The sequence below is a fragment of the Oncorhynchus keta genome, chromosome 28, assembly GCF_023373465.1.
Source record: "Oncorhynchus keta strain PuntledgeMale-10-30-2019 chromosome 28, Oket_V2, whole genome shotgun sequence".
NCBI lineage: Eukaryota > Metazoa > Chordata > Actinopteri > Salmoniformes > Salmonidae > Oncorhynchus > Oncorhynchus keta.
This window is the reverse complement of record NC_068448.1, coordinates 31,349,515-31,374,374: the sequence shown is the minus strand read 5'-3', so window position 1 is coordinate 31,374,374 and position 24,860 is coordinate 31,349,515. Positions and strand designations below refer to the sequence as shown.

General features: G+C 48.1%; 1 protein-coding gene across 5 annotated transcripts in view; it reads left to right on the top strand.

The window, feature by feature from the left end:
* Positions 1-24,860, top strand: part of LOC118375220 (extracellular sulfatase Sulf-2-like) — a 181,238-nt gene that overhangs the window by 107,450 nt on the left and 48,928 nt on the right. The window contains exon 1 of one of the 5 annotated variants that reach the window (XM_052482748.1): positions 24,768-24,860. This exon is cut by the window's right edge and continues 195 nt beyond it. The exons of the other annotated variants lie outside the window; for them this stretch is intronic. The gene's annotated coding sequence lies outside the window, so the exon portion shown is untranslated. Of the gene's footprint in view, positions 1-24,767 lie in introns of those variants that run through there. 5 annotated transcript variants of the gene reach the window in all.

The following is a 24,860-nucleotide window of genomic DNA, read 5'->3' as shown; positions in this document are numbered from 1 at the left end:
TTATCCCATATCCCTTTACCATTATTGTTGTTGAACTGCGATGGAATCAGTCCCTCCGATCAGAACTCACTTATATTGTAACATAAACCTCTGATGTGAAAATGGGTCTGTAGACAGACTGAGCCTATCGCAGGTCTGTTTGGGGATGTCTCATACTGAGAACATCTCCTCCGGGGTGGATAGGAGGAATGGATGAGTGTGTCTCCTCCAGGATGGATAGGGGGAATGCATGAGTGTGTGTCTCCTCCAGGATGGATAGGGGGAATGGATGAGTGTGTTCCCGGATGGCCAGCCCTTACCCGTAAGCTCCCCAATGGGCTGTGAACCGGGTGATTTAGCATCTTTTACGTCGTCCTCCCCCAGAGCAGAGCCCAGAGACACTCACCACACACCTATTCATCCTGGTGTCATAGCTCTGCCTCATCAGCAGTACTAGGAGTTAGCTGGAGGTGTGTGTGTGTGTGTGTGTGTGTGTGTGTGTGTGTGTGTGTGTGTGTGTGTGTGTGTGTGTGTGTGTGTGTGTGTGTGTGCGTGCGTGCGTGCGTGCGTGCGTGCGTGCGTGCGTGCGTGCGTGCGTGTGCGTGCGACAGTGAATGAGAGAGAGAGGAAGAGAGTTTCTGTCTCCATAAAGGCCACTGTTTGTGTTTCTATATTGTGTGTTTAAGGAATGAGGATACAATCCAGCTGGTAAGCAACCACAGCACAGACTAACTAATGAGAACGGGGTGGATAACTGCTTCCCCTGACCCCCATCTCTGCTGTGGTGTGGAGTGGAGTCATGACAGTGGCTGTGATGGTGGCTGGTGACACAGCTGTGCTCCTGAGGAAGCATAATGGCAGCAGCTGCTGGTTTAGAAAGACTTGGACAGGCCATCGTGTGTGTGTGTGTGTGTGTGTGTGTGTGTGTGTGTGTGTGTGTGTGTGTGTGTGTGTGTGTGTGTGTGTGGGTGTGTGTGTGTGTGTGTGTGTGTGTGTGTGTGTGTGTGTGTGTGTGTGTGTGTGTGTGTGTGTGTGTGTGTGTGTGTGTGTGTGTGTGTGTGTGTGTGTGTGTGTGTGTGTGTGTGTGTGTGTGTGTGCTGCCCAGTGGCAGGGTTGAGGGCAGCCCAGAAGGGAGCAGAACAGGGCCTGTCTCTAGAACTCATTAGGGCTGTGATCCCAGAAGGAGGAAGACCCACTGCCAGGCAGGGGCTCACGTTACCACAGAGGGGTCATTTTCATCCCCACCTCCTCCAATACACTGGAGCTGCATTTCAAACCGCTTCCTAGTAGTGCACGCTGAGCCCCCTGTCATGGCAGCCTCTACCTGTCTGTGTCTAATGAAAGTGATGAAGCTGTTGTTGCCCCAGGCTGTGAGCTGCAGGCAGGGCTTCACAGGCAGTAAACACATAATGTAGGCTCATAAAGTACTGTAATACCTGACTTTACTGTCCACAGGGAGTTGCACGAAGGGCCATGGCTTCCCTCTATGATGCGTCCCAAATGGCACCCTATACCCTATGTAATGCACTACTTTTGACCCGAACCATATGGGCCCTGGTCATAACTAGTGCACTATATAGGGTACAGAGTGCTGTTTGGGACACATCCTGTAAATGTACAGAAGGATCCACCAGGGGCTAGGAAGAGAAACTGACTCATAGAACCCATGAAACACTGGAAAGAAACAGAGAGGATGAAATTAACATCACTCAGTTGGTTCCTCCTCACATAAACCATGGACATCACAGTTCTCTCCTCTCTCTCTCGCTCTCTCGGTCTCTCTCTGTCTCTCTCTCCCTCTCTCTCTCTCTCTCTGTCTCTCTCTCTGTCTCTCTCTTTCTCTCTCTTTCTCTCTCTCTCTCGCTTTCTTTCTTTCTTTCTCTCTCTCTCACTCTCGCTCTCTGTCTCTCTGTCTCTCTCTCTCTCTCTCTCTCTCTCTCTCTCTCTCTCTCTCTCTCTCTCTCTCTCTTTCTTTCTTTCTTTCTTTCTCTCTCTCTCTCACTCTCTCTCTCTTTCTCTCTCTCTCACTCTCGCTTTCTTTCTTTCTTTTTTTCTTTCTTTATCTCTCTCGCTCTCTCTCTCTCTGTCTCTCTCTCTCTTCCTCATTCTTTCCTCTCTCTCTTCCTCTTTCTTTCTTTATCTTTCTCTCTTTCTCTCTCTCCCTCTCTTTCTTTCTCTCTCTCCCTCTTCCTCTTTATTTCTCTCTCTCTTTCTCACTCTCGTCATCTCTCTTCCTCTTTCTCTCTCTCCCTCTTTCTCGCTTGCTCTTTCTGTGGGAAGTGTATCCTGTTTCTGAGGTGCCTCTATGGCTCAGACACACAGGGACTCTGGGCATCTTTCCCATTCTCCCATTCCTCTGTTCCCTCAGCTCTCTTTAAGTCCCTGGCCTCTCTTCACTCTCTCTCTCTCCTCTCCTCTTCTCTCGCCACACCTTTTTCACTTCAATCACCACTATCTCCTGTAATCAGAGACTGAGCTGCTGCTACAGTAACTCATTATATTTCCACCATGGCCTAATAATGCAATAATGTGCACGTGCAGTAGGCTACTAGTTAACTGTGCTTATGTACATTCTAAATCAAATCAAATCAAATTTTATTTGTCACATACACATGGTTAGCAGATGTTAAATGCGAGTGTAGCGAAATGCTTGTGCTTCTAGTTCCGACAATGCAGTAATAACCAACAAGTAATCTAACTAACAATTCCAAAACTACTGTCTTATACACAGTGTAAGGGGATAAAGAATATGTACATAAGGATATATGAATGAGTGATGGTACAGGGCAGCATACAGTAGATGGTATCGAGTACAGTATATACATATGAGATGAGTATGTAGACAAAGTAAACAAAGTGGCATAGTTAAAGTGGCTAGTGATACATGTATTACATAAGGATGCAGTCGATGATATAGAGTACAGTATATACGTATGCATATGAGATTAATAATGTAGGGTAAGTAACATTATATAAGGTAGCATTGTTTAAAGTGGCTAGTGATATATTTACATCATTTCCCATCAATTCCCATTATTAAAGTGGCTGGAGTTGGGTCAGTGTCAATGACAGTGTGTTGGCAGCAGCCACTCAATGTTAGTGGTGGCTGTTTAACAGTCTGATGGCCTTGAGGTAGAAGCTGTTTTTCAGTCTCTCGGTCCCAGCTTTGATGCACCTGTACTGACCTCGCCTTCTGGATGATAGCGGGGTGAACAGGCAGTGGCTCGGGTGGTTGATGTCCTTGATGATCTTTATGGCCTTCCTGTAACATCGGGTGGTGTAGGTGTCCTGGAGGGCAGGTAGTTTGCCCCCGGTGATGCGTTGTGCAGACCTCACTACCCTCTGGAGAGCCTTACGGTTGAGGGCGGAGCAGTTGCCGTACCAGGCGGTGATACAGTCCGCCAGGATGCTCTCGATTGTGCATCTGTAGAAGTTTGTGAGTGCTTTTGGTGACAAGGTGAATTTCTTCAGCCTCCTGAGATTGAAGAGGCGCTGCTGCGCCTTCTTCACGACGCTGTCTGTGTGAGTGGACCAATTCAGTTTGTCTGTGATGTGTATGCCGAGGAACTTAAAACTTGCTACCCTCTCCACGACTGTTCCATCGATGTGGATAGGGGGGTGTTCCCTCTGCTGTTTCCTGAAGTCCACAATCATCTCCTTAGTTTTGTTGACGTTGAGTGTGAGGTTATTTTCCTGACACCACACTCCGAGGGCCCTCACCTCCTCCCTGTAGGCCGTCTCGTCGTTGTTGGTAATCAAGCCTACCACTGTTGTGTCGTCCGCAAACTTGATGATTGAGTTGGAGGCGTGCGTGGCCACGCAGTCGTGGGTGAACAGGGAGTACAGGCGAGGGCTCAGAACGCACCCTTGTGGGGCCCCCGTGTTGAGGATCAGCGGGAGGAGATGTTGTTGCCTACCCTCACCACCTGGGGGCCCGTCAGGAAGTCCAGTACCCAGTTGCACAGGGCGGGGTCGAGACCCAGGGTCTCGAGCTTGATGACGAGCTTGGAGGGTACTATGGTGTTGAATGCCGAGCTGTAGTCGATGAACAGCATTCTCACATAGGTATTCCTCTTGTCCAGATGGGTTAGGGCAGTGTGCAGTGTGGTTGAGATTGCATTGTCTGTGGACCTATGCTAGCTTTCATGTGTGTGTGTGTTCAGTAAGAGTGTTTAATTGTGAGTCGCTGGTCCAGTATGGATTACACTTAAAGCCCCCTCTCTGCTGGGAGAAACAAATGACGGCAATTAGAGGGATCCAGAGGAGGTCTATGTGGATGCATTATTAATGAGCCAGTCATTAGGAGGCTGAAGGCTGCTGGTAGGAGGCTCACTAAAGAACCTGTTATCAGTAAGACCAGGCAGTCCTGAGCCACACCAGGAGAGACCAGGAGCAGCCAGGGGATCCTCCACGCTGCATGAGGTGGCATTTACAACCTGCTGCTCGTTAGGATGGAGCGGCCAATTAGCCAGTGGTCGCACTGGGAAGCACAGTCTTAACTGGGGGGGTGATATACTCATAAAAGTGTGGGAGGACTCAATGATTGGTCATGTAGAATATGTGAGTTGGTTGGTATTGGGAATCTGTTGTGTTCTCTGAGCCTAGTTGTGGTACTCCCAGCAAGATGCCTACATTCCAAGGTCATGGGTCCCTGTAGCTCAGTTGGTAGAGCATGGCGCTTGTAACGCCAGGGTAGTGGGTTCGATTCCCGGGACCACCCATACGTAGAATGTATGCACACATGACTGTAAGTCGCTTAGGATAAAAGCGTCTGCTAAATGGCATATATTATGGGTACATTATGTGATGTCACACAGAGGTCAACTCTGGCAAACCATTTGCTACAGTATATCTTCCTCTTGGTACCTGATGAGAGCAGTGGAGTTCAGTCGATCCAACTACAGTTAAGAGACAGTTGGACCGCTACATGTTATCACCTGTTCTAGGTTCAGAGGTTGAGGTGACTTTTCCCACCCTCCAGGTCACTGAGTGCTCTGACTGGCTGGCTGGCCTGGTGGTCAATGTCTTGCCTATCGGATCACCCCTGCAGCAGCATTATGGTAGTGGTCCCAGGGAGGCTCAAAGCAGCCCAGGGCCTGAGATAGAGCTGCCTGCCTGAGGGCCTCCACCCATCCCAAGGGACATTCACATGTAGATAACACTACTGTCTCAGCTCAACCCCTGCCACATTATTCTGAATGTGCAGCCTGCCCTCTCAGAGGGGATTGCGGGTAAATTGGCTTGAGATTAAGTCAAATGATGACATGGCTGTAATGACATCTTTTCAGCTACCTTTGCCTACTGGGTTAGGGCTGGGGTTCTGGGGGGCAACTGAAGGATGATGGGATTCCATTTTGTAATGGTTTAGGGTGGTGGTGGAGGGGATTGTGCTGTGCTGTGTTGTAGTCATACATGGGGGTGGTGAGGAAGGGATGGGGAGGAGGGGTACAGTAGGGAGAGAAAGAGAAGTGGCTGTGTTATGTTACAGAGTTAACGGAGGCAGAGGGAGAGAGAGGGGGGGCTGCTTCTGCTGAGCCGAGTGTGTGACACAGCCTATGTAAAGCAGTGTAAGAGGAAGGAAGCGAGTAATTAAGAGGATGATTAATATGCGCGGCAGCATCAGTGGCAGAGGTGTCCGTGTCATCACTATTGTGGCACCTCGGAGCAATTGAATATTTCCACCTGTACTCCCAGCCTGCCCCTCAGCCCCCAGGGAATGGCAGCGTACGGAGAAAATGTCACTTAACACAAGCTAATGCGTACAAAATATGTTTGTGTGGGAAGGAAGGGGAGTTTGTGTGTTTGTGGTTGGGAGTGTGTGTGTCTCTCAAGCATTGCAGGGGGGAAAAGGGTGACGTTTGTTTACCTATGAGGATATGTCACCTCTCCAAGTCTCTAGCAGGTCACAGACCATCTCTCCCCGTTCTAGGAAATGCAGGTGTCTCTGGTCGTGGCTTTAGGTCAATGTTAATTATACTCTCCATGTGACTGGTAGGTGATTTAGACAGAGTACTCTGAGAGAGAGCCAGAGAGGAGTACCCACTGCTGGATCAGACTCTGCAGGACATGAGGAGAACGGGATGAACACAAACAAACAGGCGTATTCCCCCAGCCCATTCCTCTTGCTCTCTCTCTCTCTCTCTCTCTCTACCCCCCAGAATAGTGTCACCAGAACAGCAGTTGCTTTGTGTCATCTGGGGTCCTTGGGGATCTCCACAATCCCCCTGGTCCCCTACCTCCATCCATCCACACACACACATGCAGACATTTATACTCATTGTGCCTGCTGACATTTCCTCTCCATATGTCATCATACCCTTCTATCAATGTGCTGACATTTACCAAAGGACCGACAGACGGCCAATCTCTTACTGTCTCCTGGGGTTAACCAACCAAGAGCCCATTGGCTAGAACACACACATGCACAGACAGCGGCGCACACACCCACACACATGTGTCACAGGAGAGAGCAACCCACAGGCGTGTTCCTGTGCCGTGCCCCACCCCTGCGGCAGGCCGCGCGGCCTAAATGAATGATTAAACATGATGAATAAGGGGGTAATGTGAGAAGCCACGTGGCGCGAGGTGCTCACTTTAGGGCTCGACTCTGAGATTTATGGGCCAGGAGCATAAATAATGGATTCATCAATCTCTCAAGGACTAAAGAAAGGCAGTGCCGTCACAGGGGCTAACCAAGGGCCCACAGCAGAGAGCCACTGGAAAACACTGGCACAGCGCTGCACAACACAGCAAGGCACCCAGATAGAACCAGATTAGACCCAACCCAAACAGAACCAAAGCCAACACTAGAATCAACTGGCTGGGCCGTCATCACAGGTAAGCCAGAGAACAGAGAACACTGGCCCTAATATCCCCACCACGCTAGAACACTGTGGAGGAGAGGGTTTGGAGAGGGACGTACAGGGATCTGGACTGCATACGGAAAGTGGGAAGGATTTATAGGAACGTTTGACAAGGTCATTTGTATCTTGCCTTTCTATGAGGTAAAGGTAATGTCACAGCAGCCATGGAGGGTAGCCTCCGAGCCTCCACCGAGCCAGAATCACAGTCCACTTCTTTTATCAACTCATCTTTAATTTCATCAACTAAATCCTATTGGTGGAAGCCTTATCTAATTATCAAATGAGATCTGGGCTTATAGATGACGTCATTACGGAGGAGTCTGGTCTTTAAAGGGCTTTGTGTGAGTCCCTAATGGCACACTGTCGGTGCGTTATTAAGGGAATACGGTGCCATCAGGGAAGGACATCATTATGGTCTGCTTCTGTTCTGTCTCTGAACTCCACTGTGATTTTTTGAATACATCGGCAGGCTGGCGCGCTTACTGAGGTCCCGAAGCAATAACGCTGTGTTCTAATCGGCTGGCCGCTCAGACCTATGTGAAGAACACATTGTTAATATGAAATAAGTCAAATAACGAACTATGGAAATACAGGAGCCAGCTGAGTCACTGTGGGGGGAGTCAGAAATGACTGACTGTGAAGTATTCCTAACATAGATTACTGACTCACTCTGCCATAAATAGTGATTTTCTTGTGGCCACAGTGATGATAACGCCATGGAAACAAGAGACCTGAGGAAAACCTTGTAGGTGTGTCTTATTTACACCCGAAATCAGTAAAGTGACTTGGGTTCTACATTCAGGCCTTGTTGAAAGACGCTTAAGAGTAACTGGGGGGCACGCAGTCTGGAGTTTTGCTGTCCCTATCAGTATTTAGTCTGTCTTCATGGTGCTCGATAATAGTCTTCCTCAAACTGCAACGCTTGTTTTAGAAAGGAGTACCACTGAAAAATGCCGTGAGGGAAATAGAATCCTGAGCGAGAGTGTGAGTGTCATTCTCCTCTAGTTGTATTCATATTTGACACATTTGGGATTGAAGTGAACAGAGGGGATGTCATAATTAGTTTAGTTCACAGCTTCCAGCGGCAAGACATATTTGCTTTTAGCAGATCATTAAAACACACAAGCGGGCACACACACACACACACGCACGCACGCACGCACGCACGCACGCACGCACACACACACGCACGCACGCACACACACACACACACACACACACACACACACACACACACACACACACACACACACACACACACACGCACACACACACACACACACACACACACACACATAGGCTTTAAGGCAGGTTCTCTGTCAGTGTGTATGGTGAGGGGAACATGATTGAGTTTGACAGAGAGAGGGAGAGGGAGAGGGAGAGGGAGAGGGAGAGGGAGGGAGGGAGAGGGAGAGGGAGAGGGAGGGGAGAGGAGAGAGAGATGTAGAGAGAGAGGGAGAGGGAGAGGGAGAGGGAGAGGAGAGGGAGAGGGAGAGGGAGAGGGAGAGAGAGGAGAGAGAGAGAGGAGAGGGAGAGGATGAGAGGGAGGGGAGAGGGAGAGGGAGAGGGAGAGGGAGAGGGAGAGAGAGAGGGAGAGGGAGAGGGAGAGGGAGAGGGAGAGGGAGATGTAGAGAACAAGAGATGGGGTGATTGTATGTTGGCATAGTGATATGTCATCCAACCTGCCTTCTTGTTGAAGATGGTAGAAGTAAAGTATACTCTTTTCCTCCCGCTCTTATTCCCTTTCTGTTGCCTGGTTGGACGTGGTTTGTGTGGTAATTACACTCTCAACCCCCTAAACCACTGTGCTAAGCACCCACTTAACCTGCTGAGTGGGAGACAGACTGGCCCTTCCTTCCTGCCTGCCTTCCCTAGTGTGGTTTCCTCTTCCCTGCCTTAATCCAGGGCCACTGGAGCCATTTTGTGACCTGGTGGGGGTTCTTGTATCTGTGTGCCCCTCTCTCTCTCTCTCGGCGGGTAGGGGGCGGAGGGCGGTCACCGTGCTGTGACCCAGGCAGCGGGAGCCAAAGTGTCCTGACCTCCGGGTCACTCCGCCTTTTCACTTCCCAGAATGCCCCAGTAGCCGCCCCATGGCCCCCACACCGCCCACCATTCCATTTGGTTGCCTGTGGATACGGGTGTGGAGAGGAGCGAGAGGGACCCGTTTCCCTGCCAGCAGGACCAGAGAGGGGAGAAATGCCAGACTCCAGGGGAGCAGTAGCCTGTAAATACCCATGCTCACACTCACACAGTCCATGTTTATGTATTAACAAACACACATACACATGCAAATATGTTCTCACAGTTGCACCACTGAGAGGTTGTTGAGTGGTTGCACTTTTAGAATGAAGAATTTCCAGATAGGGAGAGCTAGGAAGAGTCATAGCTAAATGAAAGAGCGCATCAAAGTTGTATTTTGACCGTAGTGGCTTCTCACTCCCTGTGGAGATGTAGTTGTTTATTTACTATTTCACATAACATGCTCACTTCCTGCTTTCCTACCCCATGGTTCTTCAACTCCACCGTACCAAACACACATAGAGCCCTACATGCCTACATCCCCAGTCCCTTCTCTGAGTGTGTTTATTCACAGTCCCCAGTCCCTTCCCTGAGTGTGTTTATTCACAGTCCCCAGTCCCTTCCCTGAGTGTGTTTATTTACAGTCCCCAGTCCCTTCCCTGTGTTTATTTACAGTCCCCAGTCCCTTCCCTGTGTTTATTCACAGTCCCCAGTCCCTTCCCTGATTGTGTTTATTCACAGTCCCCAGTCCCTTCCCTGAGTGTGTTTATTTACAGTCCCCAGTCCCTTCCCTGTGTTTATTTACAGTCCCCAGTCCCTTCCCTGTGTTTATTTACAGTCCCCAGTCCCTTCCCTGATTGTGTTTATTCACAGTCCCCACTCCCTTCCCTGTGTTTATTCACAGTCCCCAGTCCCTTCCCTGTGTTTATTTACAGTCCCCAGTCCCTTCCCTGTGTTTATTTACAGTCCCCAGTCCCTTCCCTGATTGTGTTTATTCACAGTCCCCACTCCCTTCCCTGTATTTATTCACAGTCCCCAGTCCCTTCCCTGTGTTTATTCACAGTCCCCAGTCCCTTCCCTGTGTTTATTTACAGTCCCCAGTCCCTTCCCTGTGTTTATTTACAGTCCCCAGTCCCTTCCCTGATTGTGTTTATTTACAGTCCCCAGTCCCTTCCCTGTGTTTATTTACAGTCCCCAGTCCCTTCCCTGAGTGTGTTTATTTACAGTCCCCAGTCCCTTCCCTGAGTGTGTTTATTTACAGTCCCCAGTCCCTTCCCTGAGTGTGTTTATTTACAGTCCCCAGTCCCTTCCCTGTGTTTATTTACAGTCCCCAGTCCCTTCCCTGTGTTTATTTACAGTCCCCAGTCCCTTCCCTGTGTTTATTTACAGTCCCCAGTCCCTTCCCTGATTGTGTTTATTCACAGTCCCCACTCCCTTCCCTATGTTTATTCACAGTCCCCAGTCCCTTCCCTGTGTTTATTTACAGTCCCCAGTCCCTTCCCTGTGTTTATTCACAGTCCCCAGTCCCTTCCCTGTGTTTATTCACAGTCCCCAGTCCCTTCCCTGTGTTTATTCACAGTCCCCAGTCCCTTCCCTGTGTTTATTCACAGTCCCCACTCCCTTCCCTGTGTTTATTCACAGTCCCCAGTCCCTTCCCTGTGTTTATTCACAGTCCCCAGTCCCTTCCCTGTGTTTATTCACAGTCCCCAGTCCCTTCCCTGTGTTTATTCACAGTCCCCAGTCCCTTCCCTGTGTTTATTTACAGTCCCCAGTCCCTTCCCTGTGTTTATTCACAGTCCCCAGTCCCTTCCCTGTGTTTATTCACAGTCCCCAGTCCCTTCCCTGTGTTTATTCACAGTCCCCAGTCCCTTCCCTGTGTTTATTTACAGTCCCCAGTCCCTTCCCTGTGTTTATTCACAGTCCCCAGTCCCTTCCCTGTGTTTATTCACAGTCCCCAGTCCCTTCCCTGTGTTTATTTACAGTCCCCAGTCCCTTCCCTGATTGTGTTTATTCACAGTCCCCACTCCCTTCCCTGTGTTTATTTACAGTCCCCAGTCCCTTCCCTGTGTTTATTTACAGTCCCCAGTCCCTTCCCTGAGTGTGTTTATTTACAGTCCCCAGTCCCTTCCCTGAGTGTGTTTATTTACAGTCCCCAGTCCCTTCCCTGAGTGTGTTTATTTACAGTCCCCAGTCCCTTCCCTGAGTGTGTTTATTTACAGTCCCCAGTCCCTTCCCTGAGTGTGTTTATTTACAGTCCCCAGTCCCTTCCCTGAGTGTGTTTATTTACAGTCCCCAGTCCCTTCCCTGAGTGTGTTTATTTACAGTCCCCAGTCCCTTCCCTGAGTGTGTTTATTTACAGTCCCCAGTCCCTTCCCTGAGTGTGTTTATTTACAGTCCCCAGTCCCTTCCCTGAGTGTGTTTATTTACAGTCCCCAGTCCCTTCCCTGAGTGTGTTTATTTACAGTCCCCAGTCCCTTCCCTGAGTGTGTTTATTTACAGTCCCCAGTCCCTTCCCTGAGTGTGTTAATTCAAGGTCCCCGGTCCCTTCCTTGTGTTTATCGTCTCGTAGACTCGTCACCCCTTCCACGACCTCCAGCTCTATGTCAGCCTTACTTAACATCAGCAAGCATTACAGGATGGGACGTCACGTCGGTTACTACTGAACACCAAACAGAACAGGACTGTTGCTGGGGGGGGGGACATGCAGGAGGGTGACATGATGGTGGTGATGTTGTGGGGCAGGATGTTACATCATGCAGCCTGGAGATTCACTCAGAAAGAAGTTCAAATTGAGCCAGTCAGGTTGTCCAGGTGTCATCTGAGCTCAGATGTAACATAGCTTGAATGATGGAGTCAAACAGAGAGATGCTGTTAAAGTGAATGTTTTTCTTATTGTTTAGAGATGTGTTGTGAGGCTGACTGAGTGGAAGTCTCTTAGTGACTCCAGGCACAGAGAATCTGTCACATTCTGTCGCTCAGAGGAAAATTACAAAGTCATTTATTTAGAAACTGTCAAATGTGTCACAGCTGTTTCTATTTGTGAAACACTTCTTTTCAAACTGCCAGGGACAAACACATCAGAACAAGCCCCGACTCATAGTCTGCACTGTTTATGAAACACCAGGCTTAGAAAGAAATCAAAACACTGTAGTCTGCTGTGTCAGCAGAGAGAGAGAGAGAGAGAGAGGGACAGTACAAAACACAGTAGAGAGGGACAGTACAAAACACAGTGGGGGGTAGTGAGACACTGTGCAGCTGGCCCAGGCTTGGCACAGGCTTGGCCCAGGCTTGGCCCAGGCTTGGCACAGGCTTGGCCCAGGCTTGGCACAGGCTTGGCACAGACTTGGCACAGACTTGGCACAGGCTTGGCCCAGGCTTGGCACAGGCTTGGCACAGGCTTGGCACAGGCTTGGCACAGGGGGCAGCGTTGTATGATGAGAAGTGGATTAGTGTAATGCCTGTTGTCTGTCCTATGGACAGAGTCTCCCACCTCAGCTGTAGATCTCTGCAGTTCATCCAGAGTGATCATGGGCCTCTTGGCTGCATCTCTGATCAGTCTTCTCCTTGTATGAGCTGAAAGTTTAGAGGGACGGGCAGGTCTTGGTAGATTTGCAGTGGTCTGATACTCCTTCCATTTCAATATTATCGCTTGCACAGTGCTCCTTGGGATGTTTAAAGCTTGGGAAATCTTTTTGTATCCAAATCCAGCTTTAAACTTCTTCACAACAGTATCTCGGACCTGCTTGGTGTGTTCCTTGTTCTTCATGATGCTCTCTGCGCTTTTAACGGACCTCTGAGACTATCACAGTGCAGGTGCATTTATACGGAGACTTGATTACACACAGGTGGATTGTATTTATCATCATTAGTCATTTAGGTCAACATTGGATCATTCAGAGATCCTCACTGAACTTCTGGAGAGAGTTTGCTGCACTGAAAGTAAAGGGGCTGAATAATATTGCACGCCCAATTTTTCAGTTTTTGATTTGTTAAAAAAGTTTGAAATATCCAATAAATGTCGTTCCACTTCATGATTGTGTCCCACTTGTTGTTGATTCTTCACAAAAAAATACAGTTTTATATCTTCATGTTTGAAGCCTGAAATGTGGCAATTGGTCACAAAGTTCAAGGGGGCCGAATACTTTCGCATGGCACTGTAGGTTCACTGAGAAGAGAGCAGAGCTATATGAGCTCTGTCAGATGAGAAGCACACACACGCACACGCACATGCACACGCACACACACACACACACACACACATAATTTCATGCATGCTCAACGTGTGTGTGGGAACCAGCTGTGCAGCCCCACCCAGTAACCACTCTCAGCGGGACAAATGACCGATCAACCAGCCCCTCAACCTTCACATCTCACTACCGAAACCTAACCAGGTGGGAGGAAGAGGAGGGAGACAGATATTGGTATATTCAAGCCATTCTGACAGAGAAACAGACAGTAGCCTAGCTGTGTTCTAAAGCACTAACCCATATGAGATTCCCTCAAACGGCAAGTTCCCTCTTCAGAGCAGCAAATCACTTACATAAGTTTGTGCTGAAGAAAGTAACAGCTGTTTTCAAGCCCAGCCAACAGATGTGGCGGTAGATTTAGCCTATGGGAAATCCAGTAAGGCTGTCTACTCTGTGCCAAAAACTCAGATTCAGCTAGTCGTGTTTAACACGAGCTGACAGGCTTCTCCCTTCTCATCTCTTGACCGTGTGGGAACAGGAAATCCAATCTGTCTGATACATTTGTATCCCTTGATTGTTACCGCAGCAGTCATGTGTGTGTGTGTGTGTGTGTGTGTGTGTGTGTGTGTGTGTGTGTGTGTGTGTGTGTGTGTGTGTGTGTGTGTGTGTGTGTGTGTGTGTGTGTGTGTGTGTGTGTGTGTGTGTGTGTGTGTGTGTGTGTGCATGCGTTTGGATGTGTGTGTCGATTCCTTGCCTGGTGATTGCACGGTGTGAATTGGAGTTTCCATTTCATTTCGGGATTACCTGCTGAGTGGGAGATTTGAGTTTGGAGTACTCAAACAGACAAAAGAAAGAGAGAGTTCCTGGTTGTAGCCCCCAGAGATCCTGGTTGTAGCCCCCAGAGATCCTGGTTGTAGCCCCCAGAAATCCTGGTTGTAACCCCCAGAGATCCTGATTGTAGCCCCCAGAGATCCAGGTTGTTGCCTCCTGAGCACCTGGTTGTAGCTCCCAGAGTTCCTGGTTGTAGCCCCCAGAGATCCTGGTTGTAGCCCCCAGAAATCCTGGTTGTAACCCCCAGAGATCCTGGTTGTAGCCCCAGAGCTCCAGGTTGTAGCCCCAAGAGCTCCAGGTTGTAGCCCCCAGAGCACCTGGTTGTAACCCCCAGAGATCATGGTTGTAGCCCCAGAGCTCCAGGTTGTAGCCCCCAGAGCACCTGGTTGTAGCCCCCAGAGATCCTGATTGTAGCCCCCAGAGATCCAGGTTGTAGCCTCCTGAGCACCTGGTTGTAGCTCCCAGAGTTCCTGGTTGTAGCCCCCAGAGATCCTGGTTGTAGCCCCCAGAAATCCTGGTTGTAACCCCCAGAGATCCTGGTTGTAACCCCCAGAGATCCTGGTTGTAGCCCCCAGAGATCCAGGTTGTAGCCCCCAGAGCACCTGGTTGTAACCCCCAGAGATCCTGGTTGTAGCCCCAGAGCTCCAGGTTGTAGCCCCCAGAGCACCTGGTTGTAACCCCCAGAGATCCTGGTTGTAGCCCCAGAGCTCCAGGTTGTAGCCCCAAGAGCTCCAGGTTGTAGCCCCCAGAGCACCTGGTTGTAACCCCCAGATATCCTGGTTGTAGCCCCAAGAGATCCAGGTTGTAGCCCCCAGAAATCCTGGTTGTAGCCCCCAGAGATCCTGGTTGTAGCCCCAAGAGAACCAGGTTGTAGCCCCAGAGCACCTGAAATCCTGGTTGTAGCCCCAGAGCACCTGGTTGTAGCCCCCAGAGCACCTGGTTGTAGCCCCCAGAGCACCTGGTTGTAGCCCCCAGAGCACCTGGTTGTAGCCCCCAGAGATCCTGGTTGTAGCCCCCAGAGATCCTGGTTGTAGCCCCCAGAGCACCTGGTTGTAACCCCCAGAGCACCTGGTTGTAGCCCCGAGAGCACCTGGTTGTAGCCCCCAGAGCACCTGGTTGTAGCCCCCAGAGCACCTGGTTGTAGCCCCCAGAGATCCTGGTTGTAGCCCCCAGAGATCCTGGTTGTAGCCCCCAGAGCACCTGGTTGTAGCCCCCAGAGCACCTGGTTGTAGCCCCCAGAGATCCTGGTTGTAGCCCCCAGAGATCCTGGTTGTAGCCCCCAGAGCACCTGGTTGTAACCCCCAGAGCACCTGGTTGTAGCCCCCACATTAGCCTATGTCATGACATCTCCTGTACAAAAGTAGCATGAGGCTGTCCTATCCTATGGAGTGGCTCTTCAGAGAGAGAGAGATGGATTGGGTGTGATCAAGCAGAGATAAGTGAGTACAGACAGTAACTCTCCTTCTTTAGTCCTTTTACGCCACGTAACCGTAGGGATGTGGTGTTGCTATGAGTGATACTCATCTGGGATGACTGGTCCATCTCTGGAAGCTTTACAGGAAACTGACTCACCACATGATCAGAGAGCCATGCCTGGAACCAGTGGTGGAGAAACACAGTGAGGGGTAGACAGCTAGAAATAGACAATGAGTCATTTCTTTCCTATCAAGTGTAGTAAGGGCTCAATCAGTGCCCAGGTTATATCTGCCTGTTTGAGGCTTGACCATAGCATATGACATTGTTCTGGCTTGCACTGAGGTGTGTGTGTGTGTGTGTGTGTGTGTGTGTGTGTGTGTGTGTGTGTGTGTGTGTGTGTGTGTGTGTGTGTGTGTGTGTGTGTGTGTGTGTGTGTGTGTGTGTGTGTGTGTGTGTGTGTGTGTGTGTGTGTGTGTGTGTGTGTGTGTGTGTGTGTGTGTGTGCGCGTGCGCCTCCCTGGGGAGTCTCTTGGTCCAACTTTTAGCACTAATGGGATCTGTGTGAGAGGTCCAGTGTTCCCTAGTGAGAGAACGGGACTGAGAAACAGAGATGTAGAGAGAGCCAGGGACTAGATGAGCTGGTGGACAGTGTCAGTGGAGGGTGTCACCCACTGGGAATGGCTCTCTTTCCAACTGTTTCTCACTGAGCACAGCCAGCTTGGTGAAAGATCTAGAGATCTGGGTATGGGACATAGGATATGGTTGGATTGGACTGCAGAAAATAACGTTGGCAGAGCTTGACCTCTGACTATCCATCCTCCAACCCTCTACTGCGCCGTGTTTCTAACCACTCAGGAACGATGCTATTCTGCACATGGATAGAATGGGAACACATCAACTCACAGTTGATTTCATTGCAAATAATGTGGATGGACAGCATGCATATCTTGCGTTGGGCACACATCACACACACATGCCGGGTATACACGCACACACACACACACACACACACACACACACACCACAGTACAATAGGTTCCCTGAAGCGCTGGTGATGAACGACTGTATCTGGCTCAGTTTGTGTTGTATCCATCCTAGAGAATGTGCATCTATCCTGTAATGAACATAATAGTTGCCATGACAAAGTCAGCCTTTCAATAAACAAGAGTTGGTAGATCCTAGCAGTGTTTGAATAGATATGATAATCACCAGGACTGTTTCCCCTCGGGGCACTGAGATGATCTACATCTGACATGTCTGTTAACAGGATGTAGATGATTTGATGTATGTTTACATGAGCACAAACTGCATGGTCGTAGAGGGGGGTTGAGGCAATGCTGCATGAGGGAAGCTGAATGGATGACCCGGCACACTGCACACGAGCAGGTGGCACGTCCAGCCCTCACTCTCACCCTCACTATTTTGTTCATTATTTATCCCCCAGACCCCCTCCTCTCCTACCAGCAACCCTAAAAAACAGAATTGTTAAGCAAAGCGGCTTGTCATGACTCGATTTGAATTTGAATGCCTTTTTTTGTTGGTAATTTGAAAGGAGCCCAAGCGAGTTTACATATTCCCACTGGAACTGTATGCAGAAAGCCAAAGTGGAAGCAACGTCTACCCAGAAGAACCCCAGGCACAGCTAATGGTTTCAGACATTTGGAAAATATATAAATAATAAAACTATATTGCTGCAAGAAATCAGCGGTGGCAGGGAAACAGATGAATGGCCAGGCATGTTCGCGTCAGTCACATTAGCTTGGTGTCCGTCGCCTGATTACATTTGCGTCTCGTCTATTTTTCACACACCACTCCCCCAAGGAATCTGGACAGCCCTTAGATCTACTGGAGGTTTGTCAGAAAGGCAGCAGCCCCCCTGCCCCCCCTTTCTCTCCATCCCAATCTCTTTCTCTTGCATAATAGGCATTTTTTAAATGCTAAACGCAGTGAGTACATTCAACTCCCCAGTACACGAAAACCTGTATTCTCCCCTTGCTGTCTCTCTCTACCTCTCTTTCCATCCCTCTTTCTCTCTCTCTCTCTCTCTCTCTCTCTCTCTCTCTCTCTCTCTCTCTCTCTCTCTCTCTCTCTCTCTCTCTCTTTCTCTCTCTCTCTTCTCTCTCTCTCTCTCTCTCTCTCTCTCTCTCGCTTTCTCTCTCTCTCTCTCTCTCTCTCGCTTTCTCTCTCTCTCTCTCTTTCTCTCTCTCGCTTTCTCTCTTCCTCCTCTGTAGTCCATCCCATTAATATTCTCTATGTTGAGATGAGACTGTACTGCTGAGGGTTGGTGAGAGGCAGAAGAGTAATATGAAAACAAAGTGGCCTCCCATAGGGCCCAAATACAAATATTAGCACATGAATGTCTGGCTGGCTGGGTGGGTGTGCGTTTCTGAATCCTCCTGCTCGCCAGAGATGACTTTTATTTTAATATTCTTACATGCGATGAGCTTCAACTTCAGAAACATTTACCTCTAGAGTAAAGAGGCTTAATATGCAGTACCAGTCAAAAGTTTGGACACCTACTCATTCCAGGGTTTTTCTTTCTTTAAAGCTATTTTCAACATTGAAGAATAATAGTGAAGACATCAAAACTATGAAATAATGTGGAATCCTATGGAATCATGTATTAACCAAAAAAGGGTTCAACAAATCTAAATATATTTTATATTTGATATTCTTCAAAGTGGTCACCATTTGCCTTGATGACAGCTTTGCACACCCTTGGCATTCTCTCAACCAGCTTCATGAGGTAGTCACCTGGAATGCAGGAGTGCGTTGTGGAATTTATTTTCTTCTTAATACGCTAGAGCCAATCAGTTGTGTCGTGACAAGGTAGGGGTGGTATACAGAAGATAGCCCTATTTGGTAAAAGCCCAAGTCCATATTATGTCAAGAACAGCTCAAATAAGCAAAGAGTATCGCCAGTCCATCATTACATTAAGACATGAAGGTCAGTCAATCTGGAAAATTTCAAGAACTTTGAAGGTTTCTTCAAGTGCAGTCACAAAAAAGCATCAAGCGCTATGATGAAACTGGCTCTCATGAGGACCGCCACAGGAAAGGAAGACGCAGAGTTACCTCTGCTGCAGAGGATAAGTTTATTAGAGTTACCAGCCTCAGAAATTGCAGCCCAAATAAATGCTTCACAGAGTTCAAGTAACAGACACATCTCAACATCAACTGTTCAGAGGAGACTGGATGAATCAGGCCTTCATGGTTGAATTGAAGAAAAGAAACCACTACTAAAGGACACCAATAAGAAGAAGAGATTTGCTTGGGCCAAGAGACACAAGCAATGGACATTAGACTGGTGGAAATCTGACCTTTGGTCTGATGAGTCCAAATTTGAGATTTTTGGTTCCAACCGCCGTGTCTTTGTGAGATGCAGAATAGGTGAATGGATTATCTCTGTATGTGTGGTTCCCACGGTGAAGCATGGAAGAGGAGGTGTGATGGTGTGGGGGTGTTTTGCTGGTGAAACTGTCAGTGATTTATTTAGAATTCAAGGCACACTTAACCAGCATGGCTACCACAGTATTCTGAAGCAATACGCCATCCCATCCGGTTTGCATGGGACTCAGTGGGACTATCATTTGTTTTTCAACAGGACAATGACCCAACACACCTCCGGGCTGTTTAAGGGCTATTTGACCAAGAAGGAGAGTGATGGAGTGTTGCATCAGATGACCTGGCCTCCACAATCACCCGACCTCAACCCAATTGAGATGGTTTGGGATGAGTTGGACCCCAGAGTGAAGGAAAAGCAGCCAACAAGTGCTCAGCATACGTAGGAACTTCTTCAAGACTGTTGGAAAACCATTCCAGGTGAAGCTGGTTAAGAGAATGCCAAGAGTGTGCAAAGCTGTCATCAAGGCAAAGGGTGGCTAATTTTGAAGAATCTAAAATCTAAAATATATTTAGATTTGTTTAACACTTCTTCTGGTTAGTACATGATTCCATATGTGTTGTTTAATAGTGTTGATGTCTTCACTAATATTCTACAATGTAGAAAATAGTACAAATAAAGAAAAACCTAGAAATGAGTAGGTGTGTCAACTTTTGACCGGTAGTGTATCTTTCGACGGGGTTATGTAAGAGTGCTCTCCTCTGCTCTCCTTTGTGTGTTTGAGACTCTATTTACCTCATTAACAAAAACTCTCTCGGCAAAACAGTCCGTTCAATTCAGTTTGTGAAGCAGCCTGATGATGATCACGCAGACAGGTGTAGAGGCTCTGAGCCAGAGATGGCGTCGCGCTCTCTTTACACTGGAATGGCAGGAGGAGGATTGAGGAGGACGAGGTTCAGTAAAACTGTACACATGCTGTATATCACCATATCAAAGGAACACAGCTGCTGCCTACTGTCGTTGAAGTTACCTACTGCAGTTGATGGTTGATGCTATTTCCAGGAATCTGCTCGGATTCACAAGCAAAGAAGAAGAATTACTCATCCACCCACTGCCTTTCTGAGAACTTGGAGGGGCACGGAAGGCCAAGCAGTGGTATTTGGCAACGGCTGCTACAGAACTATGTCTTTAGAACGAAGAGCAGCAAGGCCTCTTTTTTATTTATTTATACAATATATTCCTGTTCCAAACAAAAGAGGGAAATAACCATTTCTCCTGGATGAAAAGACTAATTAAGTTGAGAAACAGTTTGAGTTTATGTTTGTTTGTTATGTTTGATTCTCAGGAATGACGTGTTGGAAGACTGAATCATACATCTTTCCCACCGCTTTGATTGAACCTCGTGCGCCAAAGGTGATGTTGTTCGAGTAATCATTCTGACAATTACACACGTTTCATTCATGAGCAAATTAATTGTGTGTGCTGGCAGGGGGCCAGCAATTCCAGATCCAGGCATCGGTCACCTATTCACTCCCCCAGTAGAAGTGTTTTATCTATTGTTGAAAGAAACAGTGAGGGAGGAGGAGAAGATAGTACAGAATGCGAGTAATCTCGGACAAAACGTTGATGAGCTATTAAGATCAGGTATTGTGGCAGCGCTATGCACACTTGCAGACTTGTTATTAGAGAGCTGACTTCTGTTTTTCTTTCTTGTGGATAAATCATTTTGTGGTATTCAGAGATTTCCTGAATCCATAATAAGGGTGACATTGTGGCCTTCGTAAGCTGATTTGGCGCAGAGCGATAGCTACAGTCACATTTGTCAGCTAGCAGAGACGACATGGTGGAGTAATGCTGCCTGTCTGTAACTGCTGTAGCTGTGCAGGCTTATTGCTCAATATCTGCCATTACAAATCATTACCACAGGGATCAAGCTTAGTGCTTAATCCTTGACAGGCCCTCGCACTATATCCTCGCTTGTGTGTTCACACTGAGGCGAGGCAAGGAGCCCTGGGCGAGGCAAACTAGCTCCCACACATTATAGAGGGCACCTCGAATACACCCAAAGATGCAGATGAACTGGTAATGAATTCTTTAGAGTTAAAAATGCAGTGTTGGACAGGGGTCACAGAGACTTTGACCTATGAGCTCAACCAACTCTGCTCAAGTTGTTTTTATTTGCATTCTGGGTCTGAAAACGGCCTTATCTCTTGTCCAGAAGCACAGTGGAGGGATTGAAACCGAACAATTAGCTAACAAAGAAACATTAACACGACGGAAAGATGTTTATCGCTGACAAACTAGTCCCCATTGACAATAGAAATGCCTTATCTTCTCTTCTAATTAGATGCTAATATATACTGATGAATAATCCTGTTCAGAGGTTGTTAAAGGACAATTAGTTAGAGTTTGGCTTTACCGCCCTTCACTACACCATCAATTACGTCAACACAATCCAGCACTGGACAGCTCATCAACTGATAAAGATGCCATGCAGAGATTTATACACTATGACCGAGGAGCATGTAATCTCTCTACACGAGATGTAATTACCAGCCATGCAATTACACTGTGACAGACACACTGACACTAATGAAGGAGATTAACTGTCATTACTATCGCCTGTCTATCTGGATTCAGCATGCCTGTCACACTCAGGGACCGAGAGAACTACTCAAACCCTTTTATATACCCTTCCTGCTGTCTTTCTACTACTTCCACCTACCTAGTTTATGCTTTCCTAGTTTCCTCCCCCTCTTCCTCCTGCTCCTCCTCCTGGGTTCTAAGGCACCGCATCTCAGTGCTAGAGGCGTCACTATAGACCCTGGTTCGATCCCGGGCTGTATCACAACCGGCCGTGAACAGGAGTCTCATAGGGCGGTGCCAAATTGGCATAGCGTTGCCCGGGTTAGGGGAGGGTTCGGCGGGGTAGGCCGTCATTGTAAAATAAGAATTTGTTCTTAACTGACTTTTCTAGTTAACTAAAGGGTCAATATAAATCAAATATAAAACCTCTTCAAATGTTCTGCCCACTTTACTCCTCCTCTTCCTGCTCCTGCTCCTCAACCTCCACGGCAAACAATACAACCAGAAGCAATGATAGAAAAGAGCAAATACGCTGAGCTATCCAACCAGGACCAAGACTACTACTAGTACACAGTCATACCAGGCTAACAGTGTATCAAACCCTGTTATACAGTATATTCCCCAGGAGGTTGCCTTATTCAGTGCTCATTAGCATGAGTGACAGAGCTTTGCTGTAGTGAGCATGTTTTGGCAGGATCTGCACCACTGTGGTGTTGTATACTGCGTAAGCAGTGTGGTAGGAGGATGGGTGAGGGGCAGAGAGAAGGAGCAATAGAAATCCTGGTGATATAGGGTCAGAAATACACACTGGATGACTAGGTAGTCCTATCTATGTCCTCTGTCATGGGATTTAATACACACCGTGGTGAGGACCATTAGACGAGTGTGATAAAGCATCAATGTCCTGGGCAAGATTAGGACTCCCCTGTGTCTTTATCAGCACGTCTCTGACATGCGTATATGTTAGTAGTCATCTCTAGCACATTGAAATACACAGGAGTGAGACATGGCCGCAGGACCGGTGTCTCTGTCCCATCGGTAGCAGTAACACATAACCACCTCAGGGGGGAGAGAAACTCCATGCCTGGGAATTGACTTGTGCCATTCCAGGGGAAGATTATTTTTGGAAAGAAAAAATGCCACTTTATCAATCAAACAAATGGGCTCCGGAGCTCGGGCCGCCCAGTGGCCCACCATGGGTTCGTTAAATCCCCACTCGACAGCGAGGGGCCCCAGAGCCTGAGTCACACCGGAGCCCCCATCCATCATTCAAGCACTCAATTACCCCTGCATTAATCACAGCCACAGCCCAGCCTCAGCTACACAATCACAATAATTTGCAATTTACATGTTAATCTGTTGGCATGGACGTCCAGACCCATTGTCTTCCTATTGACTGGTCCAGCCAGGACTCCTGGAATCTGCAGACTAACCCCATCACCCTCTCTCTTGTTCTCCCTCTCTCTCTCTCGTTCTCTCTCTGTCTCTCTCTCTCTCTCTCCTCGCCAACTCTCTCTCTCACCACTCCCCTTATCATTGTGTGGGTTTTCTGAGTACTCGAATGGGACCGCTCTCTCTCGCCATCTCTCTCTCTCTCTCTCACACACACACACTCATAAACGCGCACACACACTCACTTTACTTACTGCTACACTTTCTGGGTGGCAGTTGTTAATGTACTGCGATAAGGAGAGCAAATGGACAAAGTGAATTCAAAAGAAAGGAGAGTCAATTTGACACATTTCCTATTGTTTTCTCTCCCTTTGGATCGTTGTGACAAAAACAAGGACAGGCTCTTTTTTAAACACTCAGATGGGAATTTGCCAGCTCAGTGATTCCATCCCTCATGTTGTGGTAGATTGTACTGTTGCTTGTATAAGCTTTGCTTCTTCGCCTCCTGTTTTTGTTTTGGATGCCTTTTCACTGGCCTTGTTAATTACCTGCTTTGTCTTTATCTGTACGGGTGATTGGTGTTAAATGACTTGTTATTGGATCACTCTGTCACTACCTGTACCAGAGGAACTCATTTCCACTGTTCATTTAGTTACAGTAGACACTGTCCTCTCCTGCTCAATCTACCAAACTGCCCCTTCTTCTACAGTACATCATAGTATTCCCATCTATATTATATATATGTATATATATATATATGTATTATTATGGGGCTGAAACTTTTACAATGGTAATGAAGAGATATAGACTGGAAAAGTAGCCCCACTATTAAATACTTTCTTTAAATGGTGAATACTTATGTTTGATTACTCTAGATATCCTGTTCATCCCTGTAATGTCAGTGAATCCATAAAAGTGGTCCCAAAATGAATCATGACCTTTCTGACGGAATCCTTTGTAATGTCAGCCGCAACACAAAAGCACAAAGAATGATGGCTATGAAAGTTGTAGTGGTGTTCGATCCCATCGGAGAATGAAATAAATGTTTGATTTGACCTCAAACCCATACATTGTACATGTCCTGTGTGCTCAGTAATAACACACAACACAGGAGAGAAAGTGGCTTCTTAGAAAGAAAGAGAGGGAGAGAAAAGACGGAGAGAGAGAGAGGGTGAAATATAAACGAAGAGATCCTTGTATGAGTCCATAGTTCTGAATTCATGCTGTAGCCCGTCATCTCTGTAGTGCCCAGATGGGGTCGGCGCTCTGTTTCTCTGGTGTGTTAGTGCTGTTAGGCTCTCTCTCTCTCTCTCTCTCTCTCTCTCTCTCTCTCTCTCTCTCTCTCTCTCTCTCTCTCTCTCTCTCTGTCTCTCTCTCTGTAGTGCCCAGATGGGGTCGGCGCTCTGTTTCTCTGGTGTGTTAGTGCTGTTAGGCTCCCTCTCTCTCTCTCTCGCTCTCTCTCTCTCTCTCTCTCTCCCTCTCTCTCTCTCTCTCTCTCTCTCTCTCTCTCTCTCTCTCTCTCTCTCTCTCTCTCTCTCTCTCTCTCTCTCTCTCTCTCTCTCTCTCTCTCTCTCTCTCTCTCTCTCTCTCTCTCTCTCTCTCCCCTCTCTCTCTCTCTCTCTCTCTCTCCCTCTCTCTCTCTCTCTCTCTCTCTCTCTCTCTCTCTCTCTCTCTCTCTCTCTCTCTCTCTCTCTCTCTCTCTCTCTCTCTCTCTCTCTCTCTCTCTCTCTCTCTCTCTCTCTCTGTAGTGCCCAGATGGGGTCGGCGCTCTGTTTCTCTGGTGTGTTAGTGCTGTTAGGCTCCCCCTCTCTCTCTCTCTCTCTCTCTCTCTCTCTCTCTCTCTCTCTCTCTCTCTGTAGCTGTTAACCCTTTGTGGAAACAGTATCCCCAGCCCAGAGCCCCCTGGAGAGAGGACAGCACAGGGAGAGGCGTGGGCGCTAAATTGAAAACAGTAGACCCCGAGGTTAGAGCACATCAATCCTACGATATGGGCTGCCTGGGAAGACTGGAGGAGGAATTAAAGGGGAGAGAGTGCAGCTGTGCAGGAGAGGGAGGGGGAATGGGGGAGGCAGCGCAGAGAGAGTGAGAGAGAGTGCACAGGGAGAGAGTGCACAGGGAGAGAGTGGGGGGAAAGCTAGTGCAGCGAGAGAGAGAGCGCGCGCGCACAGTGAGAGAGGGAGAGCTCAGCAGAGCAAGAGAGAGAACGCAAGAGCAGAAAGGAGCTCCGATAGTGAGACGGGCCGGA